A 16066-nucleotide genomic window follows, 5' to 3' on the forward strand; every position below is an offset into this window, starting at 1 on the left:
AATAGAAAATACTTTTTGTACTGGTTTGCGTAACTTTCATGATGCAAACCCAGCCTTACTGGCTTTAAGTGGGAATACTTCACAGAACGTCTAGTTTATAATTTGTATTAAAGACATTTGAAGCATTTTGATGTCACCATAAAACCTAGCACTCTGCTTTAGAATGTGTATTTAGCATGCACGAAGGATTCCTGCTCTCTAGTTGAAAATTCCAGCTGGGTAAAACGAAAACAAACTACCAAAATATATTTCTTTATCTATAGGGCTCTGCGGAATTTTGCGCTGGCCATGAAGTTGTGAGACGCTTCCTATTTAGCCATTCCTAAAGTTTCAGAAGATTAAAGTGCTCTTGCGCTGGCACTTAAGCAAAGTTTTGTGAGTTAAACGCCTGACAAATTAAGTTTTAGAAGAAAATTTCACACACTGTAACTGCTGTGGAAAATTTAAGTTTGCTGGAATGTTTCTTGTAAAACACTGATTGTGATTTTGAAGTCTCACAAAGCACGAGTTTTCCTTCAGTTAAAGTTTAATAAACATAAAGAGAAACGCAGAAACGACAGAAGATCTTTGAGACTAGAGTTGCAAGTTTGGAGCTTTTTTCATAGCCCAAAATATAGGCAACCTGGACCAGATAGCAGCCCAGATGTAGCCCAACTCTCAAATAACGCACACCCAGCATTCAAGCAACATTTTTAACCCCTTCGCTGCCGGGCCTTTTCCCCCTCCTGTGCCGAGCCTTTTTTTGGCAATTTGGGGCAGTTTGCGCTTAGGCCCTCATAACTTTTTCTCCACATAAGCTACCCATGACAAATTTGCGTCCTTTTTTACCAACATCCTAGGGATTCTAGAGGTACCCAGACTTTGTAGGTTCCCCTGAAGGAGACCAAGAAATTAGCCAAAATACAGTGAAACTTTCGTTTTTTTCAAAACAATGGAAAAAAAAGGCTGCAGAAGAAGGCTTGTGGTATTTTCTCTGAAAATGGCATCAACAAAGGCTTGCGGTGGTAAAATCACCATCTTCCCAGCTTTCAGGAACAGGCAGACTTGAATTACAAAACCCAATTTTTCAACACAATTTTGACATTTTACTGGGACATACCCCATTTTTACTATTTTTTGTTCTTTCAGCCTCTTTCCAGTTAGTGACAGAAATGGGTAAGAAACCAATGCTGGATCCCAGACAACTAAACATTTCTGGAAAGTAGACAAAATTCTGAATTCAGCAAGGGGTCATTTGTGTAGATCCTACAAGTGTTTCCTACAGAAAATAACAGCTGAAAGAAAAGAATCTTGAAATTGAGGTGAAATAAAAGCCATTTTTCTCCACGTTTTACTCTGTAACTTTTTCCTGCGATGTCAGATTTTTTAAAGCAATATACTGATACGTCTGCTGAACTCTTCTGGTTGAGGGGATATATAGGGCTTGTAGGTGCATCAAGAACCCTAGGTAACCAGAGCCAATAAATGAGCTGCACCTTGCAATGGGTTTTGATTCTATACCAGGTATACAGCAATTAATTTGCTGAAATATAAAAAGTGAAAAATAGGTATCAAGAAAACCTTTGTATTTCCAAAATGGGCACAAGATAAGGTGTTGAGAAGCAGTGGTTATTTGCACATCTCTGAATTCCGGGGTGTCCATATTAGCATGTGAATTACAGGGCATTTGTCAAATAGACGTCTTTTTTACACACTGTCTTATAATTGGAAGGTACAAATGTAGAGAAAGACAAGGGGCAATAACACTAGTTTTGCTATTCGGTGTTCCCCCAAGTCTCCCGATAAAAATGGTACCTCACTTGCTTGGTTAGGCCTACTGTTTGGGACAGGAAACACAAAATGGACACATCACATTTTTACATTGAAATCTGACATGTTCTTTGCAAAGTGCCTCGCTGTAGATTTTGGCCTCTAGCTCAACCGGCACCTAGGGCAACCTACCAAACCTGCACAATTTTTAAAACAAGACACCTAGGGGAATCCAAGATGGGGTGACTTGTCGGTCTCTGATCAGGTTCTGTTACCCAGAATCCTTTGCAAACCTCAAAATTTGGCCAAAAAAAACACCTTTTCCTCTCATTTCGGTGATAGAATGTTCTAGAATCTGAGAGGAACCACAAATTTCCTTCCACCCAGCATTCCCTCAAGTCTCCCGATAAAAATGGTACCTCACTTGTGTGGGTAGGCCTAGCGCCTGCGAAAGGAAATGCCCCAAAACACAACATGGACACATCACATTTTCACAAAGAAAACAGAGCTGTTTTGTACAAAGGGCCTAGCTGTGGATTTTGGCCTCTAGCTCAGCCGACACCTCGGGAAACCCAGCAAACCTGCACATTTTTGAAAACTAGACACCTAGGGGAATCCAGGATGGGGTGACTTGTGGGGCTCTGACCAGGTTCCGTTACCCAGAATCCTTTGCAAACCTCAATATTTGGCCACAAAAACACTCTTTCCTCTCATTTCGGTGACAGAATGTTCTAGAATCTGAGAGGAACCACAAATTTCCTTCCACCCAGCGTTCCCTCAAGTCTCCCGATAAAAATGGTACCTCACTTGCGTGGGTAGGCCTAGCGTCTGCGAAAGGAAATGCCCCAAAACACAACGTGGACACATCACATTTTCACAAAGAAAACAGAGGTCTTTTTTACAAAAGTGCCTAGCTGTGGATTTTGGCCTCTATCTCAGCCGACACCTCGGGAAACCTAGCAAACCTGCACATTTTTGAAAACTAGACACCTAGGGGAATCCAAGATGAGGTGACTTGTGGGGCTCTGACCAGGTTCTGATACTCAGAATCATTTGCAAACCTCAAAATCTGGCCAAAAAATCACTTTTTCCTCTCATTTCGGTGACAGTTCTGGAATCCGAGAGGAGCCACAAATTTCCTTCCACCCAGCGTTCCCCCAAGTCTCCTGATAAAAATGGTACCTCACTTGTGTGGGTAGGCCTAGCGTCCACGACAGGAAATGCCCCAAAACACAATGTGGACACAACACATTTTCACAAAGAAAACAGAACTGTTTTTTTCAAAGTGCCTAGCTGTAGATTTTGGCCTCTAGCTCAGCCGGCACCTAGGGAAACCTACCAAACCTGCAAATTTTTTAAAACAAGACACCTAGGGGAATCCAAGTTGGGTTGACTTGTGGGGCTCTGATCAGGTTCTGTTACCCAGAATCCTTTGCAAACCTCAAAATTTGGCTAAAAAAACACTTTTTCCTCTCATTTCGGTGATAGAAAGTTCTGGAATCTGGGAGGAGCCATGAATTTCCTTCCACCCAACGTTCCCCCAAGTCTCCCGATAAAAATGGTACCTCACTTGTGTGGGTAGGCCTAACGTCCGCGACATGAAATGCCCCAAAATACAACTTGGACACATCACATTTTCACAAAGAAAACAGAGCTGTTTTTTACAAAGTGCCTAGCTGTGGATTTTAGCCTCTTGCTCAGCCGGCACCTGGGGAAATGTTGGTTTATGTTCTCTCGCTCTTCTGTTCCTCGCGTTATGGAACTGACGAGCGAGGAATTAGAGAATGTAGAATGTTGGTATGGGGATCGTGATTGATGGGCAGTTGGTGTGAAGATCGGTGGTCGGTGATCGGTGGAGGGCGGACGGAAGTGAGGAGCTGACATCTTTATGGAAACTTATTAAAGAAGAACTTTTCTACATTCAACTGTGAAGCGCGTCCTACCTTTCAGTGGCGACGAGGGTTACCTGCTGTTATTGCCTGCGATACTTCTGAAGAATTTCTTCTCTATCAAGAAACCGGATCTTTTCTATTTTTACTTGCTGACTTACAAACCATTGTGCTACATTACCGCTTGGCTGCTCCTTATGGCACATTTTGTTCTTTCATTTTTCTCCTCAATCGTTTAAAACATGACACAGCCGTTTGAACGGAGCGTGCTCGCGCTATACGATCGTCTCCCTGGCAACGTCACGTTGCTCCTGCAGGTTTTTACTAGGAAACGGAGACGCCATCTTTGAGAGCGGAGCGCGCCGTCACGCTTAGGAATTTACGCTCTTCCAGCTGGCGTTTCCAAGGAAACGGAGACGCCAGTTCTAAAATAATTCCTCAGAGCGGAGTGCAGCGCTTTAACAACGGCACGCTTGGAAACTTTCCTGCTTAGCATGTGAAGATATTTAATGACAGCTTCTCCTTCCGTTTGGTGTCACATTGTATTAGGGTTACCTACGCACTCGGTTGCATTTAATATATCCTGCACTGTCATGCTACAGTTTTCTTGAACTTTTGAGTCAGCGTATTAACTTGTTTTTAGGAAGTAACACGACATCAACTACTACGTTTTATTTTCTTTCCCCTTGTTTCTATTTTTCTTATTCCAAATCCTGCTTCTCCTGATGCTGATTGGGAACAATGGAAGGAGGCATTTGAAGCATATTTGGATGCCCTTGAGGGTGAATCTTTCACTCACAAGAGGAAATTTGCGATTTTAAGGCATTGTTTGGGGAATGAAGGGCGGAAAATTTTAAAATATATTCCTAAGGTGACTGTTGTAACCGCAGTTGGCAAAGGTGATGGGATTGACGATGAGTACGAGACTGCTATCAAGTCTCTGGACGCGAGATTCAAAAGGTGCAGGAATGTTACCTTGGAGAGACATCAATTCTACAAAAGAGTTCAAGCTGATGGTGAGACTGCATCTAGCTATGTTGGTGCCTTGAGGTTATTAGCAGTTTCGTGTGACTATAAGGAATTTGAAGAAGAAATGATCAGGGACCAACTTGTGGAGAAAACTAACAATAAGAAAGTACAGGAAGCTCTATTATCTACTTCCAAGTTAACTCTGCAGAAAGCATTGGAGATTGCTACCAGAATTGAAAGTACTGCTTCCTTTATGGACCAAATGTCGGTTTCTGGAAAACAACTCCATTCTTCGAACTCTGATGTATTTGCAGTTAAGACTAGGTTTAAAAAAGATAACAAGGGTTTTGCACCACTACCTACAAGTGGAAAATCTGATAAGAAAGTATCTAAGTCATTAGAATGTTATAGATGTGGTAGCACTGCACATTTGGGAAATGCGAAGTTTTTTCCAGCTATTGATAAAAATTGTGCCAAATGTTATAAGAAGGGCCATTTTGCTACAGTGTGTAAAGCTAATAGATCCTACAAATTGGACAAACATGACGCTTACAAAATAAACAATGTTGATACGAATGTTTCCCCTTCTTCTAACAGTAGTGATGAAGAGGAAGTATTTGTTGTAAGTAATGATGTCTCGAACAATTGTACTAAAAGACCTTTTTGTTTGGTAGAGGTGAACGGAATTCAGGTTCAGATGATGGCTGATTCTGGATCTCCCTTTACTCTTTTAAGTGACAGTAAGTGGAATGAATTGTTTAGAGGTCGTGAGATCACTTTAAACCATTCTCGTATTCAGCCAATTGGTTATGGTGGGAAATCTGTTGATGTTATTGGTGAGTTTCAGGCTGACCTTAGGTTCAGGAATAACACCACTTCAACCACCATATATGTAGCTAAGGATAATGCTTGTCTGTTGGGTTGGTTTGATCAGGGTAAGATGGAACTAGTATTGGACCCGAATAACCCTGAACAGGTTATAACGAGAAGTGAATTCATGCTGGTATCATCTGTAATGTGTATGGAGTGGGAATCACACTATCCTGAAATTTTTAATGACAAAGTAGGATTATTCAAGGGGTTCTCGCACAGAATTAAAATCCATGATAGTGCCCAACCGAAAGTACACAAAGTGCGAAAAGTTCCTTTTACCTTAAGAGATGATTTTGAAAAAGAATTGGACAAACTGTGTGAACAAGACATAATTGAACCTATTGAATCATCAGATTGGGTGTCGCCTGTGGTTTTAGCTCGCAAGGCTAATGGAATGTTGAGAATGTGTGTGGATTTACGTGATCTTAATAATCAAATTTGGGTCGATCAATACCCCCTTCCCAACATTTCAGAACTCTTATCTTCTGTTAAGGGCGGAAAAATGTTTTCCTTGCTTGACATGACATCTGCTTATCACCAGATTAATCTCCATCCAAGTTCCAGACATTACACCGCCTTCATCACTCCTTTTGGATTGTTTCAATTTAAGCGCATGCCATTTGGGTTAGCTTCAGCTTCCGCGGTCTTCCAGAGGATGGTAGAAAGCATGTTCAGAGGTATGCGTGGTGTGATGGCGTTTGAGGATGACATTCTAGTTTATGGGAAGGATACGTGTGAACATAATGAAAGATTATGCAAGGTACTGGATGTGTTGAAGCTGAAGGGTGTAACTCTCAGCTCGAGTAAGTGTCGTTTTGGGGTATCTTCTGTGAATTATCTAGGATTTGAATTGTCAGCTGATGGCATCAAACCCAAGGTGAGTTTGGTGAAAGCAATTCAGGATTTTGCGTGCCCTGAGAACAAGGACCAATTGAGATCCTTCATGGGTTTAATTGAATTTTATGCGAAGTTTGTACCCAACTGTTCGGAAAAGACGTACTATTTGAGGAATTTACTTAAAAAGAATATTAAATTTGTATGGGATACTGACTGTGACCGTGAATTTAGTAATATTAAGCGAGAAATTTCCCAAGCTATTCCCCTAAAACCTTTTGATACTAGAGATTACACTATTATTATGACCGATGCTAGTCAAAAAGGTTTAGGAGCTGTTTTGTTGCAAAAAAGGGGTGGCAGGGAGGAGGTTGTTGCGTTTGCTTCAAGGAGTTTGAAAGGGGCCGAAGCAACATATTCTGTGATTGAACGTGAGGCTTTGGCATGTTGGTGGGGTATCAACCATTTTAAACAATTTGTGTGGGGTACAAGGATTACAGTTAGAACAGATCACAAGCCTTTGGTTCAACTATTTACAACCAAAGGTGCAGAGAAGGCGACTCCCCGAATTGCGAAGTGGCAGTACAAATTATGCGAACACAACTTTAAGTTAGAGTATGTGCCTTGCAAGAAAAATATTTTAGCTGATTGTTTGTCCAGATTGGTGACCACTGAACCATTAGAAGAAACATCTACGTGTTTCAAGTCTAAGGATGAAGATGATGAGGTTGTTGTCTGTGTGATAGGTGAGCAATTGAACGGTGCGTTAGTTGAACAAGAATGGAGGGTAGCTTGTGAAGATGACCAAGATATCAAGTCAATTGTGCAAGGAGTTGTGGTGGGGTGGTCACAGTGGTCTCCGGATGGCGATCTCAAAGATAAGTATAAACATGTTTTTGACGAGTTGTCAGTGATAAATGGTTTATTATTCAGATCTAAATTGTTAGTTGTGCCGAATGGCATGAGGGAAAGAGTTTTGAGTTTGGCGCATGAGGGTCACATTGGTATGCGCGCCATGAAAAGGAGAGACAGGGAAGGTTTCTGGTGGCCTGGAGTAGATAAATGTGTTGAACGCTTTGTAAGAAACTGTGTTTATTGCACAGCCAGTGATAAATCTCAGACCACAATTCCTAGTCCTATAGAAGCCGTTAGTGTTCCTGAAAAACCCTGGAGCAAGTTAGCAATTGATATAATTGGTCCTGTGAGCTTGTCATGTGGTTTCCAGGAATACGGATTTGTACTGATTGATTTTTACAGTAGATGGCCAGAAGTGAAATTCGTTAAAGTTCCTGATTCTAATAATGTGATCCGATGGTTAGAAGGGATATTTGCTAGGGAAGGTATACCTGATGAAATCTTGACTGACAATGGCCCTCAATTTACCTCTGGGCAATTTGCAAAATTTGTGAATTTCTTGGGAATCAAACATTCTAAGTCTTCCTTGTACCATCCTAGGAGCAATGGGTTAGTAGAGAGGTTCAACAGGGTCCTCAAGGATAATATTAAATTGTCCAAAGTGAGTGGTTTGCACTGTAAAAATGAATTGCATAAATTGTTGTGGGCCGTGCGTACCACTAACAACTCGGATACACAAGTATCACCTTTTGTGTTATTACGTGGGCGAGTTCCATCCTCAAAATTAACTAGGGAATGGATGGGTCGTTTTTGCGTGCCTTGGTACAAGGTTGATGGTGTGATGGAAAGACGCCAGGTTGCACAACAAAAGTATGTGCAGAGTTCACATGTAACTCACTGCCGCAAATTTGATTGGAATTTTGGTGATACTGTGAGGGTGAAGTATCCGAGATCCACTAGTCTGTCCAAATTTTCCAGTGGCAAGAAAATAGTTCAAGTAGGCAACAGTGCTGTTAAACTTGATGATGGTAAGTGGTGGAATAAGGATAAGATATCTCTTACCAAGTCTGTTGTAGCGGAGTATGTCAAGGATGGGGATGGTGATAGTGAGCGTGTTGAACGCTCTAAAGCTCAGTCTCCTGAAGCGACAGTTCAATCTCCTGATGCTACAGGAATTGTCAGATTTTCTAAGAGCATTGTTAAACCACCAAAGAAATTTGATGACTACATTATGTGTTCTGGTAATCATACCTCTAAGAAGGTCAATTCACCAATGCGTCCTTGCAGACGTTCATCCAGAACTGTTAAACGTCCTAAGATGTTCAATGATTATACGTGTTAATGTTAGATTTAGAATTTATTAATATTGTTGCATTTCTATTGTAGTTATTGTGTTATTGTTGGTGTATTTATGATTTATTTTGTACGACTCCATTGTTTCCAATGTTGTCAAAATCATTGTAAGGGAAGAGATGTGTTGGGTTTATGTTCGCTCGCTCTTCTGTTCCTCGCGTTGTGGAACTGACGAGCGAGGAATTAGAGAATGTAGAATGTTGGTATGGGGATCGTGATTGATGGGCAGTTGGTGTGAAGATCGGTGGAGGGCGGACGGGAGTGAGGAGCTGTCTCTTTATGGAAACTTATTAAAGAAGAACTTTTCTACATTCAACTGTGAAGCGCGTCCTACCTTTCAGGAAACCTAACAAACCTGCGCATTTCTGAACACTAGACACCTAGGGGAATCCAAGATGGGGTGACCTGTGGGGCTCTGACCAGGTTCTGTTACCCAGAATCCTTTGCAAACATCAATATTTGGCCAAAAAAACACTTTTTCCTCTCATTTCGGTGACAGGATGTTCTGGAATCTGAGAGGAACCACAAATTTCCTTCCACCCAGTGTTCCCCCAAGTCTCCCGATAAAAATGGTACCTCACTTGCTTGGTTAGGCATACTGTTCGCGACAGGAAACACAAAATGGACACATCACATTTTTACATTGAAATCTGACATGTTCTTTGCAAAGTGCCTCGCTGTAGATTTTGGCCTCTAGCTCATCCGGCACCTAAGGAAACCTACCAAACCTGCACATTTTTTAAAACAAGACACCTAGGGAAACCCAAGATGGGGTGACTTGTGGGTCTCTGATCAGGTTCTGTTACCCAGAATCCTTTCAAACCTCAAAAGTTGGCCATAAAAACACTTTTTCCTCTCATTTCGATGATAGAAAGTTCTGGAATCTGGGAGGAGCCATGAATTTCCTTCCACCCAACGTTCCCCAAGTCTCCCGATAAAAATGGTACCTCACTTGTGTGGGTAGGCCTAGCGTCCGCGACAGGAAATGCCCCAAAATACAACGTGGACACATCACATTTTCACAAAGAAAACAGAGCTGTTTTTACAAAGTGCCTAGCTGTGGATTTTAGCCTCTTGCTCAGCAGGCACCTGGGGAAACCTAGCAAACCTGCGCATTTCTGAACACTAGACACCTAGGGGAATCCAAGATGGGGTGACTTGTGGGGCTCTGATCAGGTTCTGTTACCCAGAATCCTTTGCAAACCTCAAAATTTAGACAAAAACACTTTTTCCTCTCATTTCGGTGATAGAAAGTTCTGGAATCTGGGAGGAGCCACGAATTCCCTTTCACCCAACGTTCCCCTAAGTCTCCCAATAAAAATGGTACCTCACTTGTGTGGGTAGGCCTAGCGTCTGCGACAGGAAATGCCCCAAAATACAACGTGGACACATCACATTTTCACAAAGAAAACAGAGCTGTTTTTTACAAAGTGCCTAGCTGTGGATTTTAGCCTCTTGCTCAGCCGGCACCTGGGGAAACCTAGAAAACCTGTGCATTTCGGAACACTAGACACCTAGGGGAATCCAAGATGGGGTGACTTGTGGGGCTCTGACCATGTTCTGATACCCAGAATCCTTTGCAAACCTCAAAATTTGGCCAAAAATACACTTTATCCTCTCATTTCGGTGAAAGAAAGATCTGGAATCTGAGAGGAACTACAAATTTCCTTCCACCCAGCGTTCCCCCAAGTCTCCTGATAAAAATGGTACCTCACTTGTGTGGGTAGGCCTAGCGCCTGCGAAAGGAAATGCCCCAAAACACAACTTGGACACATCACATTTTCACAAAGAAAACAGAGCTGTTTTTTACAAGGTGCCTAGCTGTGGATTTTGGCCTCTAGCTCAGCCAACAGCTCGGGAAACCTAGCAAACCTGCACATTTCTGAAAACTAGACACCTAGGGGAATCCAAGATGGGGTGACTTGTGGGGCTCTGACCAGGTTCTGATACCCAGAATCCTTTGCAAACCTCAAAATTTGGCCAAAAATACACTTTTTCCTCTCATTTCGGTGACAGAAAGATCTGGAATCTGAGAGGAGCCACAAATTTCCCTACACCCAGCGTTCCCCCAGGTCTCCTGATAAAAATGGTACCTCACTTGTGTGCGTAGGCCTAGCGTCCGCTACAGGAAATGCCCCAAAACACAATGTGGACACATCACATTTTCACAAAGAAAACAGAACTGTTTTTTACAAAGTACCTAGCTGTAGATTTTGGCCTCTAGCTCAGCCGGCACGTAGAGAAACCTACTAAACCTGCACATTTTTTAAAACAAGACACCTAGGGGACTCCAAGATGGGGTGACTTGTGGGGCTCTGACCAGGTTCTGATACCCAGAATCCTTTGCAAACCTCAAAATCTGGTCAAAAATACACTTTTTCCTCTCATTTCGGTGACAGAAAGATCTGGAATCTGAGAGGAGCCATAAATTTCCTTACACCCAGCGTTCCCCCAGGTCTCCTGATAAAAATAGTACCTCACTTGTGTGCGTAGGCCTAGCGTCCGCGACAGGAAATGCCCCAAAACACAATGTGGACACATCACATTTTCACAAAGAAAACAGAACTGTTTTTTACAAAGTACCTAGCTGTAGTTTTTTTGCTTCTAGCTCAGCCGGCACGTAGGGAAACCTACCAAACCTGCACATTTTTTAAAACAAGACACCTTGGGGAATCCAAGATGGGGTGACTTGTGGGGCTCTGATCAGGTTCTGTTACCCAGAATCCTTTGCAAACATCAAAATTTGGCCAAAAATACACTCTTTCCTCTCATTTCGGTGATAGAAAAGTTCTGGAATCTGGGAGGAGCCACAAATTTCCTTCCACCCAGCGTTCCCCCAAGTCTCCCGATAGAAATGGTACCTCACTTGTGTGGGTAGGTCTAGCGCCCGCGAAAGGAAATGCCCCAAAACACAACGTGGACACATCACATTTTCATTAAAAAAACAGAGCTGTTTTTTACAAAGTGCCTAGCTGTTGATTTTAGCCTCTTGCTCAGCCGGCACCTGGGGAAACCTAGCAAACCTGCGCATTTCTGAACACTAGACACCTAGGGGAATCCAACACTCGCATCAACAGACAGCGCGACTTAAGGGCCCATCACTTACATACCTGATACAGCAATCACACCAGCTGATGGGAGTGTGTGGACTGGCTTTTGGCTGACAGTGTGTTGCAGTAGCCAACAGCAAGTCAATATTTACACCGCCATCCAAGCGCCACTCCACACACAATGGCATTACTTTTTTGTTTGTTTTAAAAACAAAGAAACCACTAACTAATTAGAAATAATTACAAAACTACAAACACAAAAGCTCTAACTAAGTACATGACAGAAATGCCAACCATGAAACTGAACACACGAAAATATAAAACAGGCAGTTTACACTCATGGTAGTTCACAGTAATTCTTCTGGGTGTGGTCATTCCTGAAACATCCACCCACACACAGCCCAGACTTTGAAGGACAATCTGGGTAGTACATTCGAGTCACCTCCGGATACCCCTTTGAGCACAGACTCTACATTTCTTAGCTGGAAAGTCTTTTTTGGGTGTGGGAGGAATGTGCTCAGCAAAGTGGCGATCTTTCAATCTAGCCACATCCTCCACCACTGCTTCTCCAGGAACTCTTGCCTGTTCCACCATAATAAGGCTCTCTATCACTGACTCCTGAAATTTCACAAACGTCATCTTTGACTCTGGAGACCTAGCCTTAAACACAATAAAAGCATTAAAAGTTGCCAAGTGGAAGAGATGAATTGCTAACTTATACCAAACGTAAGACTTACGAATAGCAGTATGAGGTTCCAACCTCTGATCAACTCTATCTACACCTCCCATGTGCCTATTAGAATCTAAAATGCACACAGGTTTGTGAACTTCAGCAACCTGGCCCCAAACAGTCACTCGGGAAGTACTCTCACCATGGATGGTACTTAGCATGTAGACATCCCTCCTGTCTGAAAATTTCAAAGCTAGCACTTCATCATTCCGCAAGGCACTGCACTGTCCCCTCTCACGTTTTTTATAGACAAGTTCCCTTGGTTAGCCTTTCCGGTTACAACAAATTGTGCCACAAGCCACAGTGTCCACTCTAAACAATTCCTTGAACAACTGCACTCCAGTGTAGAAGTTATCTACATACAAATGGTGACCTTTATTGAACAGTCTTCTACCAAGTTCCCACAACATTTTCTCAGTAACTCCAAAAGTGGGAGGGCAACTAGGCGGGTCAATACTGGAATCCCTCCCAGTGTAGACACGGAAACTATGCACATATCCTGTACTACTTTCAGACAGCATATACAATTTAATTCCATATTGTGCCCGCTTGCTAGGAATGTACTGCCTAAAAACCAAACGACCCTCGAAGAGGACCAAAAACTCATCCACAGCTATTTCTTTGCCTGGGACATAGACCTCTGAAAAACGATCTACACAATGATCAAGGACAGGCCTAATCTTAAAAAGACGGTCAGAATCAGGGTGATCTTGTGGCAAGGCTAAAGCATTGTCAACAAAATGCAGCATCCTAAGAAGAAGCAAATACCGATTACGACTCAGGAAATATAGCCGTTGCCATCAAGGGACTAGTAGACCAATAAGAAGGCAGTGACAGCTTCCTTATCAACCCCATCGAAAGAGTCAAAGCCAAAACCATTTTCATCTCCTCCTAATTTGTGGGAATCCACTGGGTAGCTCTAGAGTGTGGCCTAAGTCTAGCAGCGTTGTCCCTCAAATACTGCTCTGCATACAAATTAGTCTGCTCAACAATCTCTTCCAAAAACACATTATCCATAAATAAATCAAAGAAATTGACAGGCAAAAAGTTCTCTGTATTGACTCTACACCCCGGGAGACCAGTAAAGGCAGGCAACTCTGGCTGATCCATGTTTGGGGCAACCCAGAGTTCAGGTCTTCTAACAGGAAACCTTTCAGCCGCAGGTTGCTGCACTAGTGGCACATCAGTGTCCTCCTCTAAAACAAGCCCTTCATCTGCACTTAGATTGTCTTCCTCATCAGAAGAGTCCTCTCCGACAGAAACTTCACTGCCAGAATCTCTCACTGCCTCCTCTGCCTCAGATGCAGAGTCCGACTCATAATCACAATCAGACAATGACTCAAAAAGCATACCAACAACCTGCTGAGCGGTCATCCTGCGGCTAGCCATGATTCTTCCTACGAAAAGTAACTGGACAAATGCACCACCAACAACCAGCACTGTGTAAGATAAGTAATAAAGTGTAGCTTTATCACTAAGAGTTATAAACTCAAAAACTATACCGCTCACTTGCCTGAAAAAGCTTGACTCACCAGCAACTACTCTGCACAGACACAGCAATCACCAATGATATCCCACTAAAAAGAAAGAAAGAAAAGCAAATTAGAAATAAGACAACACAAATATCATTGTGCACAAATCTAAGGACAATTTCACACACAATCCTGTATTTAGTACACCACCCACAAACATGTCATTCATGCTTGGCAACCATACTCCTTTGGAGTAAATTGTTTTTACTCACCTAAAACATCCAACTATGCAAACCGCAGGTCAACCACCGCCAAAACTGCAAGGAGCCACAGCAAAGAAAGCAAAAGCTTTGAACTAGAACAAAAAGGAGAAGTTTTTTTTATCACAAAAGTAAATACTTCACCAGTTGACAAACACCCCACCATTAAGCATTTAGAAATTGATGCCTAAGTGGATTCTTCCCCCCATAGGGGCAGATGGGCATACTAAACAATAGGCCTATCTGCCCCATACCTTTAGTAGTGTGTCCCCATGGGAAGCGACCCTTGCCCAAGGAGCCACACCCCAAACAAAAACACACACACTTTCCCTGGTGCCTAAGTGGCTTCTGCCCCCCTTGGGGCCAATGAACCTAAAAAAAATAGACCGATCTGCCCCCAAGGGGGGCTGAAATGGCCAACAGTTCTATGCCCCCCTTGGGGGGGCGACCCTGGCCCAAGGGGGCACCCCCCCACAGACGTACACAAATAAAATAAAATCCCTGCCGTTCCAGTGGCTTCTGCCCCCCTTGGGGGCAGATCAGCCTAAACATTATAGGCCGCTCTGCCCCCAAGGGTGCAGAAATGGCCATAAATAATATCCCCCCTAAGGGGAGCGACCCTTGCCCAAGGGGCCGCCCCCATCCACTAAACACACACACACACTTTATCCCTGGTGCCTAAGTGGCTTCTGCCCCCCTTGGGGCAGATGGGCGTAAAATAAATAGGCCGATCTGCCCCCAGTGGGGACAGAAATGGGCAACAGTTCTATGCCCCTATTGGGGGGGCGCCCCTTGGGCAAGGGTCGCTCCCCTTAGGGGGATATTATTTATGGCCATTTCTGCCACCATTGGGGGTAGATCAGCCTAAAAATAATAGGCCGCTTTACCCCAAGGGGGGCGGAAATGGCCATAAATAATATCCCCCCTAAGGGGAGCGACCCTTGCCTAATGGGCTGCTCCTTGACACACAAACAACAAACTACAACAACAAAAAGAAAATCCCTGGCGTCTAGTGGGCATTCCTGCTGCCCGATCGCAATGCGATCGGGCAGCAGGAATGCTCAAAAAGACATCGGGGGAAAGGAAACCCTTTTCCTTTCCCTCGATGCCTCTTTGTTTCAAACCTCCTACCCACCGGAGGAGAAACTCACCTGTTTCTCCTGATCGCAAGCTGGAAGCAAATGGCTTCCAGCGCGACCGGCGCCCTGTAATGATGTCAGCGTACGATCGCACGCTGACGTCATTAGGGAGTGTGGGGGCTTCCCCTTCCATCCCTGCCTTGGGGGGTGGGAGGGAAGCAAACAGAGGGAGCGCTAGCGCTCCCTCTGAGCTCCAGGCAGAGGACGTAATGGTTACGTCCCCGGCACAGAAGAGGTTAAGCATAAATATCATGTCTATTTCTATCTTCAGACATAAATGTACAGGACTCCCAGTGTTCAAAATAATACCTATTTAAAATATTAGGATTGGACAAGAATGGCGAGATTTGTCACACTTTTCTCCTCTTGACTGCACAAATGAGTTCTTACAAGTTTTGTTTATTTTGTACAAAAGGGTCGCACACACGGGTCCCAGAACCTATCTGCCTAGTGGCGCTCCTGCTGGTCAGCAGGGCTGTCACCCTTCTCTGAGAAATATACCGGACACATTTGAATATCGTAATTCATACCTTTGCATACAGTGTGCATTCCATTATCCCTCGTCATAAAATGTCAAGCAAAGAAAGCTATCACCAAACCCTCTCCATATACTTTGGCATAAAACACATTTAAAGTTTGCCCGAGTTTTTCGCATCCTCACATTCTCATGTCCCAATATTGCCTTCTGTATCTCTATTGTGTAGCTGCCTTTGACACTGCACTTGTGTTTGTCCCAGTAGCCATAGGGGTGGGTGACTACAAAGGGTTAAACGTATGTCATGATCAGCCTGCAAAGTGTAACGCATGCATCACTGGTTGATATTATTATATCCCAGCATCACTGCATTTTTTGAGATGTAGCATGCAAATCAGCTATGCACAGCTGACAGCGT

This window comes from Pleurodeles waltl, chromosome 3_2 (assembly GCF_031143425.1).
Source record: "Pleurodeles waltl isolate 20211129_DDA chromosome 3_2, aPleWal1.hap1.20221129, whole genome shotgun sequence".
NCBI classification, from domain to species: Eukaryota; Metazoa; Chordata; class Amphibia; order Caudata; family Salamandridae; genus Pleurodeles; species Pleurodeles waltl.